Source organism: Polyodon spathula, chromosome 17 (assembly GCF_017654505.1).
Source record: "Polyodon spathula isolate WHYD16114869_AA chromosome 17, ASM1765450v1, whole genome shotgun sequence".
NCBI lineage: Eukaryota > Metazoa > Chordata > Actinopteri > Acipenseriformes > Polyodontidae > Polyodon > Polyodon spathula.
This window is the reverse complement of record NC_054550.1, coordinates 21,002,515-21,019,613: the sequence shown is the minus strand read 5'-3', so window position 1 is coordinate 21,019,613 and position 17,099 is coordinate 21,002,515.

Below are 17,099 nucleotides of genomic sequence, written 5' to 3'. Positions count from 1 at the left end.
CTCTGCTGATTTCCTCCCGGGTGTGTAGTTCTTTCTCACCAGGAGTACTGATACAGCACAGCTGTTTATTGTCCGCTCTCTTCCTTTCCAGGTTGACGAAGAAACTGGTGGGGGCATCCATGTCTCTCAACTCCATGAATCTGGAACGCACAATCGCCCCCTTCACCCTTTCCTTCAGCAAGCTCCCCAGCGTGAGTTTCTGCTCTTTTAGGTTCTCCAGGGTCTGTTCTTTAAATTCTGAAATTAAACTTTCCTCTAGGAGGAGGATTTTTGACTCCAGCTCTTTCACAGCTGTGTTCAGTGACCTGGTTGCATTTATAGAATATTGTTGACAAAAACATTTTATTTGTATTTTGCCAATGTCCCACCACTGTCTTAAATCTTTATACTGTGCTTTTTCTTTTTTCAAAATTACCCAAAAAAGTTTGAATTGTTGCTTGAATTTTACATCTTGTAGTAATTTTTACATTATAATTAATAGACAGTGGTGGTCGGAGATACTACTGGGGATGATTCTTGCTTTGATGAATTTATTTAAATCATTTTTAGAAGTATAAAATCAGTCTAGTCTCGCTCTATATATACAGTTTGTGTGATATTGAGACCAGGTGTATTGTCTTGAATTGGGGTGCAGGCATCTCCATATGTCAACCAGGTCACTGGACATTGCAGCCAACCCCGTGGAGGACTGAGGATGTGGTTCATCATTATTTCTATCAATATTAAAATTAACAGTATAATTAAAATCTCCTCCTAGTACCACCATATCATTATTATTAATATTAAAAAGAGCTTGCGTTAATTTTTTAAAAAATAAAACTCATTCCTCCCCTCTATTGGGGGCATAAATATTAATAAAAATATACACTGTAATGCTCAGCCTAGCTCTTACTTTTAAAATCCCCCCTTTCACGATTTCTTCCATAGCTAATAAAACTGCCCCTAGGCTGGGTTCAAAAAGCACGGCTACCCCTGCACTAGTACTAACACCATGACTCATCACGCACAACCCCTTCCACTCCACTCGCCACGCCTCCTCATTCTCCTGATCATAGTGCCTTTCCTGCAGAAACACCACCTCGGCCTGCTTCTGCTCTAAAAACTCTACTAGCTGTGCCCTCTTAAAAGACTGTCTACAGCCGTTTAGATTAAAAGAAACAAAAACGCACTTTTCCATCATGGCTAAAAAAAACTAACAGACTAAAACAAGTAATAAAAGAAGTTTCATAAAACACAACCATTTTTAAACAAGAGATTTTGAACCACTATTAAAATCCTTCTTAATTTTCTGAACATTTTTTTTTAATCTATAGCGTTTTGGCTGATCAAATTCTTCTATTGTTGCTTTCCTTGTGATAAAGTGAACAGAGTGGAGAAATAACCTTAAATCAGGGAAAAACACTCTATTTCTACTCCCCTTTTCCCTTTTGTTTCTGTCATAAAATCATTTACCTGCTCAAGCGTGTATCTTTTTTCTTAATGACTGGTGTCCCTGTTCTCCACAGTAAAAACACCTCATCGTCTCAGAACTGACAAACACCACACAATTCGTCCCTTCTACATTAAAATTCCAGGCTACATTTATTACTTGATTTGGATATTTTAGTAACACAAACGCCTGCCTTCTAAATGACATGACGTGCCTAACGTTGTTATTTTTAAAACCCAGCGGGATTCCCTTAATTGGGGACACAAGTTTACCATAACGAGATAAATTATTTTCTAATGGCTCATTTTTTAAAAACGGGGGCACATTAGAAACAATAACTTTCATTAGCGGGGTTACTAGTGGGGAAACCTGAACAAATTCACCTTTCACTGTAAAGCCTTCCTGTACCAGCTTGTTTACCAGCGACACCTCCACTAAAAATATTACCAGCGCTTTATTCATTCTTGACTCTGACCTAATATTTTCAAACCCCACCACCTCTCCTACTACCAGCAGGCACTCCTCCACCGAAACCCCAGGGTCAGGCAGGCAACGGACCCCGTGTTTGTGGGTGAGAGCCTCCAGTCCTCCTGAATGAGACCCCATTACTGGATCTCCAAACACACACCACTAACCTACGAACAAACAAACACACACCACTGACCTATTAACAAACAAACACACACCCCAAAAAGAACAACTAAGTAACTATCAAAACAAACAAAAAATAAACAAATAAATAAATAAATAAATAAATAAATAAAGTTTTACTGCACCGGTGTTCCACCTCTCTGCAAGCCCTTCCCACAACCCTCCATGAAAGAGAGAGAGAGAGAGAGAGAGAGAGAGAGAGAGAGAGAGAGAGAGAGAGAGAGAGAGAGAAAGAAAGAAAGAAAGAAAGAAAGAAAGAAAATACCCCCTGTCTGGCAATTAGTCTGGGCCTCCCTCAAGCAAAGACTGACCAGTTCTGACTAATTGTACCATAGTTTTGAGGACTATAGAAGGCTGGTTCTAAATCCAGCATTCCAAAGGTAAAAGGCACGAGAGGCTATTGAATTAACCTGCTGTGCCAAATGACCCTCTGAAAAAAGTCACTTTTCTAATATTAATGAACCTGCATTTTCGTATTTTACCAACTGATGTCAAAGAAAGTCAAAGAACAATAACAAGCGCTACATTGCTGAGGGACAAACACATTGGAAAACTCCCACAAGTAGACAGTTACTGAGTTACTGCAAAGGTTTGGGTCACAGTCGTTGCTTTGCAACAATCATGTCCTTCAGGGGCAATGCTGACTTAATTAGTGTGTCAACAGGCCGCATTGTTGCATTGTTAGTGTCTATTCTGGAATTTTAACAAAAGGATACAGAATCAAGAGCATCGACATTAATAATGTATTTGTACTGGTGTTGAACAAAAAAGAGGCCTGCCATAACACTGTCAATAGGGTGTGGGACTATTGTGGCCAGCCAGAGCGGAACTGCAAGGTCTTTAAATTGTTCTGGAGAGAGACGTGGCCATTGCCCTCAGTACAGAATCATTGTCATTGTGGTGCCTCAGCTGAACTGGTGCTGATAAGTCACGTTCATTTCAATAAGTTAGTAATAATTCTTTAGACCTACTTTTTTGAGCACTCCAGACTTAAGACACAACCAACTCGACAGGTGCAGACCCAAGAGTATGAACAGAATGGCACCGATCCACTCATGATAGTATATACTGGGTTGTTAGATCCAAGTTTCACAGATGTAGCTACATACGGCGGCCAGGAATATGATGTACTTTATGCTGTATAAGTTACAGCCACTTGGGTCACTTCATATTTTGGCACATTATTATTGCAGACTCCCTCTGTAAGTTGAAAGGCAGGTCTGACTTAAGAGGAGCCTCTGGCACTCATCGCAACACAGTAATGCTCCAAGATACAGTAAATATTTATCGAGTGGGTATGAAACACAAACCGAACATGGACTTGGACTTAGATTTTCTACAACCCGCAATCTGAACCTAGCTGCTTAACTCCAAGATTTAACCTTTGATGATTTCATGCAACAGTAGATTGTCTGTTCTCCTGCTCCGCTCCCCCTGGTTGCCCAGTCATCGCTGCACAGTTGCCTGGGCTCTGCCTGGGGCTGCAGCCTCATCTGCCTGCACTCCCGACGCACCATCCACTATGGCTGGGTCCCGTCACCAAAAATTATACACTAACATAAAAAAAAACAAGATTTCTGGGTCTGGTGTGTGTTTCATATTCACCCATTTTTTATTTTGCTCCCTGTTGCTAATATTGTATATATTATTCTTCCTTCTTTTTCCATCTACACCTTTCAAATTAAAACTGTTGCATTAAAGATCAACTGCCTGCACATTCCATCCCTTTGTTTGGGCTTGTGATGCTGCAAGAATCCAGTCAATAACTTTCTCTGTTCCAGTAGGCTTCTTCCAAACAAAAGAACTAACATAAGAACCCCATGCCATCTCATGTTACATATTTTTCCCTTCACAAGTGAAAGCCTTAACAATCTGCCTGCAAGCAAAAAAGGCCAAGGGGTCATAAACATTATCCCAGGCTGCACAGTAGGGAAAACAAGTGCCCAGATTCTTTCTGAGGTGTAAACAGTATTTAAGTGCTCTTTACGACCCCACTACTCTCACTATGGCAAACACTAGAAACAAACAGGGACTTATAAAAGTTTTATGGAGAGAATACTGTGAGAGGATGTCTCTCCTTGAAGTCCATACAGTCAGGAATAGGACGGAGTGGCATTTACACCTCAAAATGAGATTTTGTTGATGTGCATTTTCATTGATTCTGTTTTTCTATGCCTGTAAATAATATTTTTATTTGGTGTTTTGTGTTGGTTGGCAGGGATTCCTATCCCTGGCAAAATACATGTGAGAATGTGGCTGGAGCTAAATGAATAATTGATGATAATTAGGCTCCAGCCACATGGTTTAAAAAGGGAAAATCTTTTGTTTGGTGAAGGGAGTTGGTGTGTGTGTGTGTGTGTGTGTGTGTGTGTGTGTGTGTGTGTGTGTGTGTGTGTGTGTGTGTGTGTGTGTGTGTCTCTCTCTCTCTCTCTCTCTCTCTCTCTCTCTCTCTCTCTCTCTCTCTCTCTCTCTCTCTCTCTCACTGTATTTTTGGTTGATAAAGTTCAGTGAAGGCTTTGCTCAGCCTGAACAGTTTTGTTGTTGTCAGGCTTTGTTTTGGCCCCTGTGACTTTTTGTTTGCTGTGTTATTTTGTTTATTAAAAATGCATATCAGCACTTAAACTACAGCTTCCTTGCCTCTTGTCCCTGTCGATACCATCTGGGCCTGCAACGCTACCCTGTCACAGAGGCATTTTACAGTATATTATTATTAACACAGAAGAGGACCTAAAAAGGCAATTATGGATATTTGTTTGGTTTTTTATTTCAGTTAAGTGAAACAGAACATTAGGTTAAAGGTTGCATGCTTTTGAAATACAGTTTTGTTAGACAATCTAAAATGAATTGGTTTTCCATGTTTTTTAATGCTTTGCCATATCTCTCTGTGCTTTACAATCCTTATGCATGTTTTACCATGCTTTCACTATGCTTTCTTACAAGTTGTTGTGCTTTTACTATGAGAACTTTTTATAAGGAGAGGTCTGTGTTGACACTATATCAGCTGAACCAGGTTAAGAATGTAAAAAATGTTTTGTGCTCTTTGTCACTGTCCAGTGTGCAGCCGGTTCCTGGAGCAGGACGCCTCGTTTATAAGGCTAGTAAGGGTTGCACAGCTGCACCGCTCCGCAAGCCATGGCACTATTTACTTATTTTAAATCCTAAAACTGTCCTTGATATATCTAAATCTGAGACACATACAGTATACACGAAACAATGTCTCAGAGACGAAGGTCGCAGAGGGTGCTCGGACAAGCCAAATTCCATATCTACGACTATAGCAGAAGACGTTGAGGGCCCTGAAATTGAACTGGAGCTGTCTCTGAACTTTCTTGCTAAAGAAATGCAGTCAATGAGAGTGTTTATGCAAAACATCGCCGGTGATACAAACGCTATTAAAAAAATCGGTCGGTGAAGTGCAATCTGCAATCACCGTTCTTACAGACCAAGTTGGAGAGGCAGAGGGTAGGATTGTTAAAGTGGAGGAGTGAACAAACTCGTTTGCTGAGGCCTTACAGACCACAGTGAGGCAGATGGAGGAGGTGAAGGACCGGGTGGAGGACCAACTTTAGTTTCTTGGGTATTCCTGAAGTCGCAGAAGGGAATAATATGATTCAATTCCAGCAAAATGAGGTCCCTAAAATATTTAAACATGCTTTTGAGGGGCTGTTAGAAATTAAGAGGGCTCATAGACCATTAGCACCCAAACCAAGAGAGGGCCAGCAACCGAGAACGATCATACTGAAGCTGTTGAAGATTCAGACAAAGGACAAAATCGTACGCAGATCAAGGGAGATGTGGTACCTTGCATGGCACGAATTAAACATCATGATATTCCCTGACTACTCGAAAATTTTGGCGGATAAAAGAAGAGCTTTCGCTTCGGTCAAAAAGGATCTGCATACGCAAGGGATTAAATTCAGTCTGCACTACCTGGCCGTTTTTGGGATGCATCTCAATGGAGCCTCAGACTCCTTTGTCACATTTGAAGGAGCTTCAGATTTTGTTAAACAGAGAACACGGAAGGCAGGAACTCAGAGCAATCTTAATGACTGATATCAACCCGGAGCAAATCAAGATTAGCTGAAGAATTTCAAATAAGCAAAACTATACCGGGCTGACATCTTAAAATATCCCCTGATAACATTAACATTATGGTTGTTTTTCTTTCTTTTCTTTGGCTATTACTAAAGTGAACATTGTCAACCTGGTTATATAGTTGGATGATGTTATATGATGTGATATACTTATACAGAGTATTTTTTTTTTCCTTTTCCCTCTCCCTCCTCTTCCTTTATTGCTGTTTTGGGTGATTATAAAATGAACAATTACTGTTGCTTTCATCACATTATTGAAATGTAGGCAGTAGCACACGTAAATATGGCCTGGTAGTGTAATTATTTCAAATTATTTACATTAATGATCAAAATGTGCTACAGGTTGTAGTGTTAAATCAGTTTGATTATGCAGCTTGCCTCTCCTTACAGAGACAACAATAGGATTTACATGTGTGTATGTATGTATAAGTATGTGTGTGTGTGGGTGTGTATATATATATATATATATATATATATATATATATATATATATATATATATGTGTGTGTGTGTGTGTGTGTGTGTGTGTGTGTGTGTGTGTATATATATATATATATATATATATATGTAAATATATGCATAATATATTTAACAGTTTCTTGTTACAGTTATTTCTGTCCATGCTGTGTGTGTCCTCTCTCAGCTGTGTCGCAGATGGCGTGTGTTGTGTTAAACTAATAGAGAGCGAGATTGCGTTCTTTGCGGAAACAAATAACAGGGAGGACACCTCTCTTGCTGTCTGGTGGGATGCACTCAAGGCATATCTCAGAGGTACAATTATCTCTTACGCCACATTTAAGAAAAAAATGGCCAATCAGAAAAATGCTGAGCTGTAGAAGGAAATAAAGTCCTTGGAACTGCAATATGCTCAGCTGACGGACCGAGTTGTATTGAATAAAATAGTTACTGTTTAATATGACCTGAATAGGATTTATCATAGAAAGGCTGAGTATGCTTTATTCTGCATCAAACAATTTCGGAATCGGGTGAAAAACCAGGCTGCTTATTAGCCTACAGATTAAAACAACAAAACTGTGGGAACTTTATATCTGCTATCAATACACAAAAGGGAGGAACCACAAATTTAATTGCACAAATTCACAAAGAGTTAAGACACTTTTATAAAAAATTATATACTTCTCAAGACACAAGTTTTTTTGCTGGTTTGAACCTCCCTCGCCTCTCAGATAGTGACTGGGCGCTGCTAGAGGAGCCTATTTGCTCAATGCCTACTCATAAAGCATCCGGAGCCGATGGCCTGTCTGCTAACTTTTATAAAACGTTTTCGGCCAGGCTTAGTTCTATACTGCTTGATATATACAATGATGCATATAGTTTGGGTATACTACCCTCTTCTATGCGTACAGCAATTATTTTTTTGATTCATAAAAAAGGCAAAGACCCTCTTAACCCTGGCAGCTATAGACCAATTTCACTTCTCAACGTGGACGAAAAAATACCAGCAAAAATGTTTAGAAACCGCTTGGCACAGGTAATCAGGAGTATTATTCACTCAGACCAAACTGGTTTCATCCCTCATCATTTTAACACAGATAATCGTAGGCGTTTAATCAATCTGCAGTGGGTGGTGCATGATTCAGCTTTTCCAGTTATTGCTTTGTCACTTGATGCGGAGAAAGCATTTGACTGTGTTGAATGGAGATACTTACAGGTTGCCTTAACTCATTTTGGCTTTGGTGAGGGCTTCATTAAATGGATCACTACACTATACAACTCTCCTTCCGCCTCTTTCCTCACAAATGGTCTTTTGTCTGAACCCTTTGAGCTGCAGAGAGGTACGAGGCAGGGGTGCCCCTTATCTCCATTATTGTTTACCTTGGCACTAGAACCCCTTGCCCAAAAACTTAGGGAGGAGCCACACATTCATGGCATTCAGATAGGGGACAAACAGCATGATAAAGCTGATACTGTATGCCGGTGACATGTTTTTATCCCTATCGCAACCTGAGGTTACTATCCCTAAATTGTTGCAGACTACTGACTTATTCTCTGCCTTTTCAGGGTATCGGATAAACTGGGGAAAGTCTGAGACCCTTCCGCTGTAGGGTTACTGTCCCTCCTCATTGTTTTCTAAATGGAACTACAAAGATGCTGTTTCAGAAAATTTTAGGCCTCTATTAAATAAGATAAAAAAATTATCTTTCAAGATGGTCCAAAATGTATCTTTCATTATGGGGTAAGATCAATTCGATCAAAATGATGATAGCGCCTATTTTGTTTTATATATTAGCACATCTTCCATTGAAGAGTCCTGACTCCTATTTTAAAGAAATTGATAAATGTATTTTGGAGTTTTTGTGGGGCACTTCAAGGCCCCGCTTGGGACTTAAAAAACTACAAGCTTCTCTCTCTAGAGGGGGATTTGGCTTACCCAACTTTAAATAGTATTACTAGTCCATTCATGTAAAACAGATTAACATATGGAGACCTGGATGGAGGGGTGGGCCCAGGCCTGATTGGTGATATGGAGGTAGAGGCAGGAGGTGGGGTTTCCCCTTGGTCTTGGAATTTCCAGACCCTGTGACCCAATCTACAGGATCACCCAACAATTATTGTCAACCAAGAGGCTTGGTTAAACTACTTGGAACAGGGCACTGGGAACTTCATAAATCACCACAGGCCCCAATCTGGGATAATACTGGAGTATGGCAAGCATTAAACATGTAACTGATCTTTTTGATGAACACACAAAATGTTTTTCAAGTTTTGCGCAGGTATCAGAGAAATATGGTCTACCGAAATCACAATTTTTGAGACATCTTCAGATACAGAGTGCTCTTTCAAAGTGGTTGGGGCAATCCCTTGTATGCCCAACCCTGTGGAACAACTTTTAAGTAAACAGCTTGGTAGAAAAAGATTGGCTCCCAAAATCTACCGTATTTTACTAGATCAAACCCCAGACCCCTTAAGCAAAGTGAAACATCAATGGGAATCAGAATTACAAACAGAGATCTCACAGGAAGAATGGAACTCATATATAGAAAATCAGAATACAGCCTACCGAGAAATAGGGAATATACAGGCAAAGATACTACAGAGTTAGCACTGGACCCCCAAAAAGCTGCATAGGCTTAATATTTCACCAGATGATAAATCCTGGAGATGTAATGGGGAGGTAGGTTCAATTACACATATTATATGGTCCAGGTGAGGTGGATCACTTTGGCGAACTTCCGGAAACATATACTTCTGAGACGTTGGAAAAGTGATTCAGCACCTGCTTTTGAGGATTGGGCTCTTAGTATGTCCCAACTTTCCAGTTTTGAAAAAATAACTTATTCTCTGTTAAATAAAATGCCCATATTTGAATATGTCTGGGGCCCCTATTTACAGTGGGCTTCACAAACACATTAAGCATACTAAGGGTCCCTTCTGATGGTACTAGGGGTGGGGTGGATCTCTATCATGGGCCAGGTTCTCTTATGCCAGAGTCTTATTTATCACTGTTATATATTATGTAATATATGTATTTAGTTTTTGCACTACATGTAATTTTTTCTGTATCTTTGTGCATTGTTTATATTTCTTCTGGATATATTTTTTCAGAGCCCTGCTACTTGCTCTTTATTTTTGTTGGGAAACTAAAGAGCAAACCATTTGAGATTGGTTAAAACTAGAATAGTTTTGCTTGTGTAACTACTGAACTTTGTTTATTTATTTATTTATTTATCCATTCACTGAGGCCTCTTTCACAAAGAGGGTCCTGGAAAACAATCAAGAGACAATTACAAAGTACAAACAACAATAAAAAAAAAATGCATGGTTCAATTTAATCAGCAGCACACTGAGCTCGAAGAATAGAATATATAAGACATATCTATTTATTAATGTGGACTAAAGAGAAGCACTGGCAGGAAGATCTGCAAGCAATTCTAAAACACGATTTACAGAAAGAAAGATTATCAAATTCCATCTTCAAACTATGATGTAAACAATTCCATTCGGGAGTTCACATGAAAAACAATTCTCCCCCGCATGTTTGAACCTTGGAATAGCCAATATAACACAATGCTGAGAGCATAACTATAACCAATGCTAGTCCTTTCTACCAGAGCACTCACATGAGGAGGTACCAAGCCTTAAAAGAATCTTAAACACCAATGACAAAGCCTATGGTTCATAAGCGAGAGCCAGCCTAGTTTAATGTACACGTGACACTCTGCAACAAATCTACCACATGAATGATACAGTAGGCCTACATCTCATTTATGTAGAGATGGCGTAGAAGCAAACTTTTAAATATAATCACCATAATCTAAAACAGGGAGAATAGTGACAGTCACTAACTTTAACCTGCTAGATAGGGGAAAACCATTTGTGTTCCTTTTATATGTAGGTTTTACCAGTTACAAAGCCATTTCAAAGATTTTATTTTTATTTTATTTTATTAAATGTAAGTTACACTACTGTATGTTGCCATATTGGCAAAAAAAAACAACATATTGAAATATAACCTCCCATATTTTAATATTAATTAGGTTATTTGCATTTGGAAGGAGAATTTCTCTGGCTAAAGAAAACAACATGGAACACACACAGGCCAAAAGTACTATCAAAACAAAGTTAGAAAAAAGTAAGACTTATTTTTTATTTTTCCATGGAAACTGCCCCATTGTTTCAGTTGGAAAAAAATAATTCCTGTGCACACCCCCAATTCAACCTTTAATTGACTTGCTCAGAGACTGCCCAAAGCCAAAATAAACAGGTGATTTGATTAAACATGCCAGAAATGTATTACTGATGAATCAGTTGAAAAAATATGATAAGCAAACACACAATGAGATAATTAAAATATATCACTGAATATTATACTCATGCTGTGGATATAAAACATTCCTTCCATTCACAATGGCTGCTGCGTGTTTCGTGAAATATTAATGAGGAGAGGTTTCATGAAATGTCTTCTTTCAAAATATTTCCAGGTCAGACTAACAGATTTTCACATCTGGGCAGATGAACGGACAAAGGCTCAGTATCAGTCTAAAGTGCATGAAAGCAAGCACAAGCTTGTAGAGTTAGGAGAAGTTACAACGGAGGGGAGAGCTAAACTTGACTAAATCTGTTGCTGTTGCACATTAATCAGAGATAAAGGAAAAAGATAAATTGTTGCTGTCCCATGATTAACATTTAACTTGTACCCTTGAGAAGTAATACTACCGAATGAGTCTACCTACTGTATAAGATATGTATATATTGTTTAGGTACATTGTTCTGTTCTTACACAATTTTTATGGCTGTTTCTGTAAAAGTCCTTGTAAAGCTGTCAGTTTCAGTACAGAAAACAATGTGTAGTAGTTTTAGTAGTCCAACAAAAAGAGCTTTTGAAAAGACACAGTAGTCACCCATTAATGCCTATAGGTGATCTATAGTGCACTAGAGCCTGTGCAATACTAATATGCGTCACCTCAGTATCAGGAGTCTTTTCAGAAGCATTTGTTTTGCTGGAATAGTTAGTAAGCATGGCAGAGAATGATGAGAAACACCAAAGCCATACAGAACACACATAACAAGATATTAAACAGGTAGCGAAATATGAAGAAAATGGGAATTGTATTGAGTATTCCTTTAAGGATGTTGTTTATAACCTCCAACTGCTGCAAGAAGTACCCGGAATATGTCCGATGTCACTGCAGCTTTAGTGAAATGAAACTAGAATAGATTTTGGTGTCAAACTATGATAGTGGGGAAATATAAAATATTACAACGCCTTCCAATTGCTTTAGGGGAATACACAATTTGAACATTGTTGACTCTGGTTTGATCCATTTTAGATATAAGTCCACAGATGAGGATTCTTTTGGGTGTCTCTTTGGCAACATCAGCCTGCCATTACCCAGAAACACCCTTAATCTTGTCAAGGGATTCATTAACTTCCATTAAATGTCATATTTCTTCAGGGTGAGGAGCTCCAGCTGTCAGCGAACAAGGGTGAATTGTCTGTTTGTTTAAACTTACCATGTCTTCAAGAGTTTGAGTGAAGCCATCTACAGCACAGGTAGGAAAAAACAAAGCACTTTCTCTGGAACAAGTTGGACATACACACAATAATGCATCTGCAGAATATCTTTAACAGCAAAAGCAACTCCTAATGATGATTACTGGTTCAAAGATGTCCTTAATGAACATTAGTCTCACTTTCTGTTGCTTTGTATTGTTGCACAGGTCTTTTTAAACACAGTCGCGGTTTTATCTTGTATACATGTTAAGGGTCATTGATTTTGTAAAAGTTTGAATGACCCCTGTGGGCTCAGTAGAGCTATCAAACATGTATTATCCTTAAGTACAGCTGGTACACCAGAGTGTAACCATTAACCTGTCTATACATAACACAACACTCTTCTCCTAGTGGATGTAAGATATATGTCCTATGTAATATTCCTACTATATTTCTTTCTTCCACTTGGAGCAGAGCGTTGCAGGGGGACAGATTAAAGGTTAAGCAGAATACATGGGATTATTTTATCATAGCATATCATTTGAGGGTCAACCCACTTAAACAAATATGTGTGTTATGACATGTCTATCTGATTTTAGCACCAGTAACACTGTAAAGCTTTTCTGCCACTGTATCCTTTGCCCCAGTCTACAGTATGGTCTGCTGTCCCTCGTTTATGATCTGTGCTTACAGCACAAAATGTAAACAGGAAATTGCTTCGAATAGTTGCTGCAAAGACTGTGATATTGTGGATCAGTATTACAGCACTCAACATGATCAACATGCTTTTTCACATCTGCAGTTCTGTCCATGTAAAGCTATTTCAACTGGAGTATCGGGTTAGGAGCACAGCAGTCGTGTCTTCCACACAAACCACAAAACCAAACTTCAATCATTTCACTGCACTCCCCATTACTAAGGCCCTGTGCAATATCGCACTGTTGTACAAACTCTTACTTATTTTATATTCACTGTCTGGCTTGACCTTTTACTGCTACAAATCAATGCCCTTGTGTGTGGCAAAACTGGCTGCTCATTGTTTTAGCATTTTACAACCAAATCACATTTTAGAATTCTTGTATGCTAAAAGAAAACACTGAAAACACAGCTTGCCAGGATCTCAGAAACAGTAACTTCTGAACCTAAGCAATGGATGTTGCCAAGCAACAAGGCCTGGAGGTTATCCGTCTAGACTCATTCAACCAGTAGGGGGGGCTGATGCACAATGAGGGGAACTATCCCTGGTCAGTTTTTCCTTCCTAACCTGTGTAATAAAAATGATTTCTAAAATGTTTTTTGGTCACCCTTTTTTTCTTTTTTTTACGGTGCTCATTTTTGGTTTATTACAGAAACCAGACTCATTGTTTTCTGTGGAAACATATTCCCGACTTGAAATTTTTAATTACACATCTTGAATCATAAATCAGTTGTGCAATACATTTCTCAGCATCTACTCAGGAGCATTCACCAGAAGCACAAATGTCTTCTAAGTGTCTACCAGTAAGTGTTTCCAGATAACAATGCTTGTTTACTGTTCCCTCAAAAGGCCACTCATTTCAATTATGATGTGTATATAAAAAAATAGCAAAACAAAGCGGCAGTTTTTAGAAGAAATAAAAAGCTGTGATATGGACCTTAACTTTACTTGACTCCAAAAAATATCTGCAAGGAAGTAGTTTTAACGTACGTGCAAACATATATAAAACCACTGCCATCATGACTCAAACTACCTGAAATTAATCTCCAGGCCCAATGCATGACTAATGACACATTGTTCTTCAATTTGGGTATGAGTTTATTATACTCATTCAAGTAATCTAACACAAACATGTACACAGTGGATTACTCTGGTGTGCATCACACTTTAAGAGTCTACAAACACCCAGGTCTGAACTTAAGGATGACACAGCCTAGAAGACATAGATAATCCTTCAACTTCAGAGCTAACAGGTGCCATAAGTGTGAGGCATTTCTTGGCTTTAACTTATAAACAAACTTGCTGTCTAGAATTAAACTTTTAATTAACTTGCAAGACAAATCCTATTAAAAAAAGCTAATCAATTACACTCTAAAGGGGGGAGTGGGGGGTGGGGGAGGCTCATCCCTGCTGTTTACAGAACCATAATGGAGATGCTGCTTCTCTTTTTGGAGAATGAGGTTTGACTTCATCTATCTTGCAGTGATGTTTGTGGGTTATCTTTTGGCTACAGTGTTTGAGTGCATTTTTAATTGTTTCCGCTGCCTCACAGTTCGAAATCTTATCAGGGTTTGGAGGACTGTTATGTATTGATGTGCGCTCTCCCTTCATTGCCAGACATCCTACCTTTCTCTTATGGAAAGCTTAACCACCTGCATAAAAAATGATAAAGGACGTGAATGAAAGGTGTGCTGATGAGAGGGAAGAAAATCTGTTTTAATAGCTGGGATATTCAATAAACTTTGAGTTAGCAGGTTCCACACACAGGAAGAGCCATTATTAACATTGGAATCCCCTGGAATTAAAAGACACACAACATATGACTAAAAACAAAAAATTCCTTTTTTCTCATGAGCTGGTGTCAGTCATGTGTGTCCATACAGGGCCCCTAATTCAAGCACTCTGACCCTTTTCAATCAGGCTACAAACAGCTGTGTTTGAATCTGTTCATTTACATATATTGAGTGTGGCCACTTACTGGAGAATTCTAATAATATGGCCACCACCTAGGTACTCCCTTACCGCTCAGTGTGCAAATCCACGTGGTGCACTGTTCTGTCCGACAGACGTACGATTGCACAACAGATCTGTTTGTTAAATCGATTTTAAATGGCTGTACGGACATTAATTCAACAAACATGTCCATTTCCTATTGTATCTTCTACACCAAGCCTGTAACTGGAGTAAGAAAGTGATGGGATCGTTTTGATTTGATCTGATATTACATGCCTGTGGGAAAGTGGCTGTTAAGGGGAACAGGTGTAGCGGTGATGCGGTGCAGGAGTGATAGGCAGACAACGGTAATCCAGTGGAAAGTGCTCCAGGTCTTGTGACCGATAAAATAAACAACTCCCCGGCGATACACAACAATGTGTAACGTACGGGATAAATAAACAGGGCATAGTCCCGAACAAAACGAAGAGACGGTCACCAGTCCTAGGTGAGTGCAGTCGTGATGGTGGTTAGTGCAAACACAGATAGTGCGGTGTGCAGTGGTGCTCCGGACAGTGCTGACCCTTGGTGACAGCCATGGAGTAGTGTTTTAACTGTCTGGTGGTGAAAAAACACAGACAAACACAACAAAACGTAATTCTCTTTAACAACGAGAGCTCCTCTCTCGATCCTTCTCTCTCCAAACGTTAACCCAAACGAAGGAAAAGATCAGCGTTACCCTGGCCCCTATATGTAATCCTGCATGATATCTAGGTAAACGGTTGCAGCTGCCTTATTACTTGCAGCTGCCCCTCCTTTACCTTTCAAGTCAATACGGTCTTACAACAGAGTCTCGCCTCTTTCCAGGCTGATCCACTTTCCGGTCCCGGAAATGAACGGTCAGGCCAGCCCTTCCAGATACTTCTCCTCCCGTTCTTTAGTGCCCTCACAGGTCAGGAGGAAGATTTATCACCAGAACTCATTGTATTTTTGTCACAGTGCCTTACAAAAAGACAATGACCAATGATATTGATTGTACCTAACACTGAATCAAAACGGTGTAACTATATTGATAACGCACAACAGCGGCTAACTTGGCCCAGTTGAGTCTTGTTGGGTATTTTTTAAAACTATTTAAATTATTTAAACAGCGATTGATTTAAATATCACCACCCTTAAAGCCTATATAGTAAAAATGAACATCAACATTTTACATTAGATGTTTTTATTTTAACTTGGCTGGTTGCTTTCGTAGTGAAGCATTTTGGTCAAATAGACTTCTGTTTATGTAAACATGTACCAGGGGGTCCTGTCATGGTGTATCCGCTGAGATATTAGAGACACAGAGAGGTAATTACATCGTACCATATTTAGTACATTTAATGTGTCTAACTAGTAGATTAAGCAGGTTTAGTACACTTGATTGGACTAAAGTTAGTACACTGTCCAATCCTGACTGCAGCGTGCCAGAAGTTAAATCACAGGTGAATCATCTGCTAAATCAAACTAAACAAGAACCCGATTGCAGCATTTACTGCTTAAAAATGTTTGCAGAGACAGCTGCACTTTTCCTCTGAAATGACAAGTACATCTTAAAACTTAACTCTACATATTTCTTTATGACCACCACATTCGGGCAGGCAGATCTGTGAAAATAAACTTTTCAATCATATTGTTTTCAGTTTAACACAATGCAATTTCAGTTAATATGCTTTGACTAGAAACAACTAATGGTCCAATGTCATGCAATTAAACATCTGTCCCTATGCAGAAGTCGGCAGCTTAAAGGCAAGTATGATCTGCCAGTTCGAAAAGTACACAAAAAGACAAAACATTTATTTTTATTTAAATATTTAGTGTAATAAAAATGGCTTACTTTTTGTATAGGGATCCCTTTATATATTTATCTGACGCTGAATTCCACACATCAGATTAGCAAAGAAGGGTTTACACAGCTATGGCCAAACATTTTGCATCACCTAGAATTTTTAGATTGAGACAAACTACTGTACAAAAAACTACAAAATGATATTGCAAAAGTCCACCAGAAGCCGTAATAGAAGTACAGTATTTCATGTTAGATGTGTCAGTTTTTTGTTAAGTATATGGAAAACTATAAAGTGGTATGTAATGTAATGTAAAATTATTTGGTAGGTTTCATTCAACTTTTCAATTCATAGGGTGATGAAAAACTTTGCCATAGCTGTAGGCTAGTCCCCATTAATCGGTCTAAATTGTTCCACTTGTTCCAATCATCTAAACCCATTACCGTGATCATCTGTTTGGTATGCTGCAATCAGGATTAATTTAGTGCCTACAGATTTGCGTGACTTTCTAGTC